The sequence below is a fragment of the Erinaceus europaeus genome, chromosome 18 (genome assembly GCF_950295315.1).
Source record: "Erinaceus europaeus chromosome 18, mEriEur2.1, whole genome shotgun sequence".
Classification (NCBI taxonomy): Eukaryota; Metazoa; Chordata; class Mammalia; order Eulipotyphla; family Erinaceidae; genus Erinaceus; species Erinaceus europaeus.
Genome location: NC_080179.1, coordinates 43,771,702 through 43,775,907, shown reverse-complemented (window position 1 = coordinate 43,775,907; position 4,206 = coordinate 43,771,702). Strand labels below are relative to the sequence as shown.

Sequence of the window (4,206 nt, the reverse complement as noted above, 5' to 3'; positions counted from 1 at the left end):
AATTTGACTCTCAGCATCAGGAAAGTCTTGGACTGCCAGCCTTTTGTTCCCTCCCTGGGCCTTTGTTCCCCTGGGCACAGTGGGCTGTCTGTGGCTGGTGGAGGTGGGGGAACAGGTAAGAAAGACTGTGCAAAGAGAAGGCTCGAGTCACGTGGCCACTTTGCTTGGCCACAAGACACCAAATGACTGGGACTAGTGTTTTGGTTTTTGTATTTTTTTTTTTTTAATTCAGGACAGGTGGACTGGAATACACTTTGAGATTTTCTTTTCTTTGGTTTTCTCTTGCCTATGAAGATTCCTGCTTCTAGCCCAGGCACAACTATGCTAGAAGCCTAGCAGCCTTAAGCCTAGCAGCCTTAAGCCACAACTGCTATTCCTACTGCCCTCTCGGGATGCATGTCATAGTGTTCCCTGGGAGTTCGGGATGCGTGTCATAGTGTTCCCTGGGAATTCATACCTCTTCTGCATGAAATGCATGATTTCACCAGTCTGAGTGAGAAGCTTTTTCATTCAAAGGGGGAGAGGGAGCAGGCAGTGGTGCAGCCGGTCAAGCACACACATTACAGTGAGCAAGGACCCAGGTTCAAGCCTTGGTCTCCACCTGCAGTGGGAAAGCTTCACGAGTGGTGAAGCCCGGCTGGCTGCAGATGTCTCTGTCTCTTTCCTTCCATATCTCCCCCCTTCATTTTCTGTCTCTATCCAGTATAAATAAATTCAAAAAGAGAGAGGGACAGGGACAGGGACAGGGACAGGGAGAGAGGTGCAGCATGAGATACAGCACTGAGTGTCTGTGCCCTGATGCCTTCACACCTCCTAAGTGAGCCTAAGGGTTCAAACCTGGATCACACACATGGTGAGGCCTGCACCCTCTTCAGGGAGCCCGTCTATCTCTCTGCTGCTCCTGCCAGGGACTTTGGTCTCTAGTCATGTAGCACCCTTTCCATCATGCAACGGGTCTTACTGTCCAGGAGCCCCGGCTTGGAGTTCTCGGGCTTGATCTCAGGGTCACAGGACACCAAGCAGCTGCACAGTCCATCTCTACTGCTTGGTCACCACCGTCAGTGGGCCACAGGCTCTTCTCTGCCTCCCTCTGTTGAATAGCCCTCCACCAAGAGTCACAGAGCCTCTGAAATCTGGATCTAAGCTGCTAGCTGGTTTCTGTGTTCACACCCTGGGGCATTCTGGGAGACAAGCACTCAGTTCTAGTCTGCAGTGTGCTGGCTGGCTGGCAGCACAGAGAAAGGAAGACACTCCCCCCCCCCCCCAACGACACTGGTTATGGGAGAAGCTGGAACTCCTAGGCTGTGACCCCAAAGAGCTGGTGGAGGTCAGGGCCCCCTGCAAGTGCTCATTCATTGCTGGGTCAAGGGTTCTGCTCTCGACTCTGTTTAAATATGTTTTTTTTGTGCTTTTCCTGTGTAATTCCCTAGAAAGGGAATGGCTGGGTCTTAAGTTCATTTCTACAAATCTAATGAATTGCCACTGTTTTCCTTAGGGGTCGGACCAACTTACATTACCACCCTTTGCTTTATCATGGTCAGAACTTAAAGGCATTGGATCTGACGTTGGTGGTGTAGAGGTAAGCATAGCTGCTTTCCAGAACTTGAAGGCATTGATTGTGTTGAGTGAGACAAGCCAGGAAGAGAAAAACCAGGACTGAATGATCACACTCAAGGTGGAACTTAAGAATAAAGGGCAGTAAGAGAGGGCATAAGGTGAAAACTTGGGTGTGGTGGATTGCACTGAAGCAAAGGACTCTGGGAAAGGAGGCAAAGGGCCAGGATGGAAGGGACACTGGGTTCCTGGTGTGTCTCCCAGACACAGTCAAGGGGAGATGAGAGGCAGTGCCTGTGTGTTAAAAATATACTGTAGAGGTGAGGTGGTGTCTTTCTGTCTCTCACCCTCTCTATCTCCCCTTCCCTCTCAATTTCTCTCTCTATCTCTCTAAAAAAAAAGACTAGGGCTGGGGAGATAGCATAGTGGTTATGCAAAAAACCTTTCATGCCTGACGTACCAAAGGTCCCAGGTTCAATCCCCAACACCACCAGAAGCCAGAGCTGAGCTGTGCTCTGGTAAAAATAGATGATAATAATAATAATAACAACAACAACAACAGATAGATAGACTAACTACAGGATTTGGGGGGCTGGGTGGTGGCACACCTGGTTAAGCACACATAGTACTAAGTTCAAGGACACGAGCAGGATCCTGGTTTGAGGCCCAGCTCCTCACCTGCAGGGGGGAAGCTTCACAAGCTGCAAAGCAGGTGTCTCTCTTTCTCTCTCCCTCTCAACCTCCCTCTCCACTCTCAATTTATCTCTGTCCTATGCAATAAAATGAAAAAAACTGGCTGCAAGAAGCAGTGAATTTGTAGTGCCAACACAAAGGCTAGAAGCAAGAAAGAAAAGAAAAGAAAAAGAAAGAACAAAAGAAAGAAAGAGAGAAAGAAAGAAAGAAAGAAAGGAAGGAAGAAAAGAAAAGAAGTTTTTGTTGGATTACTGTGTGACTCCTTCATACTACTCTGTGTTTTTGAAATCATTAAGCCAAAGACATTCCCTTAATGTTGGGAGGGGGATGAAGTAAAGAATCATCCAGACGAGGCAGTAGCACATTCACCTCAGTGCACACATTACCATGAGCAAGGAACCAGGTTCAAGCCTCCAGTCCCCACCCACAGGGGGGAAGCTTTGCGAGTGGTGAAGCTGGGCTGCAGGTGTCTCTTTCTTCCTCTCTGTCTCCACCTCCCCTCTTAGTCTCTCTCTATCCTAGCAAAAAGGGATGGAACGTGGCCACCAGGAGCAGCAGATTTGTATTGCAGCTGCCAAGTTCCAGTGCTAACACTGGTGGCAATAAAATAATAATAACAATAATAAACAAACACTAAAAAAAAGCAGGGGCTGGAGTGTTCCTGGTTGAGTACACATGTTACAGTGCATAAGGACCTGGGTTCGAGCCCCTGATCTCCACCTGCAGGGTGATAGCCTCACAAGTGGTGTCCCCCTGTCTCTCTCCTTCTCTATCTCCCCCTCCCTCTCGGTTTCTGGCTGTCTCTAACCAATAAATAAATAAATATAGTAAAAAATTTTAAAAAAGAAAAGTTAGACTATTAAAGGTAATCTTTAAAAAAATAGTCAAGGGAGTCTGCCGATAGCGCAGCAGGTTAAGCTTACGTGGTGCAAAGCGAAAGGACGAGCGTAAGAATCCCGGTTCGAGCCCCCGGCTCCCCACCTGCAGGAGAGTCGCTTCACAAACAGTGAAGCAGGTCTGCAGGTGTCTAGCTTTCTCTCCCCCTCTCTGTCTTCCCCTCCTCTCTCCATTTCTCTCTCTCCTATCTAACAACAATGGCATCAATAACAACAACAATAAAAAACAAGGGCAACAAAGGGAAAATTAGTTAATTAATTAATTTTTTAAAAAGTCAAGCTACCTTTGAAGCAATCAAGCACTTGCCTAAGAGGTGTAGGTACCCCAATGAACACCCCCCATTCTGCTGAGAGCCACCAATGACCCAGAAAGGAATTAGAACTGACCTCCACCCAGGGAGCTTGGGATGTGAGGGGAATACCCTGCTCAGATATCGCAGGAGACGTACAACCCAAAGGTGCTCAGTAAACCAGTGGGCACGCAGAAGTGCAGATTTGCTTCTTGCAATGCACATGTCATTAATATCTCAGGACTCCGTGCCAACCTTCGGAACAACCTTGAGTCCTGAACAAAGAACACAAACCGTTAGGCCCCTCTCCTGGCTCTCCAGCCTCCCAGCAGCCTCAGGCCCTTACTTCTCAGTTCTTTGCAAAGTGTCTACTACCAGCCAGATATGCTTCCATGCCTTTATGCTTACCCCTGCAGCTACTGGAAGCAGAGCTCACTACTCCCTCACAGAGGGCAGGTAGCACCCTGGCTCAGAGAAGAAGCAAAGTGAAAACCAGCACTGCAATGCTCATGGCTACTGCACCCGCAGCCCTCCACCCAGAAAACATGTAGCCATTAGCCTCTGGCCCGCCCACACTCCCCCGGGCTCCTGAGGCTCCCCCAGCCGGAGAAAAATAGTCCCATCCTTCCGCCACCCTGAACACGTTTGTTTTCTCTCTAGGAATGGGGCCCAGCTTAGCCCCTGCCCCAACTGCTTCTCACCCTTCTGTACAAGGATCCCTGGGTTAATAAACAGCTTTTACTCAGTTATGCCAGAAAAAGCAACAGCAGAGG

At 48.7% G+C, this 4,206-nt stretch overlaps 1 long non-coding RNA gene across 1 annotated transcript in view; it reads right to left on the bottom strand.

The window, feature by feature from the left end:
- The window catches only part of LOC132534322 (uncharacterized), a 45,446-nt gene extending 41,513 nt beyond the window's left edge, over positions 1 to 3,933 (bottom strand). The window contains exon 1 of the long non-coding RNA XR_009546045.1: positions 3,842 to 3,933. This is a non-coding gene — a long non-coding RNA (uncharacterized LOC132534322). The remainder of the gene's footprint in view (positions 1 to 3,841) is intronic.
- Between the last annotated feature and the right edge of the window lie 273 nt (positions 3,934 to 4,206).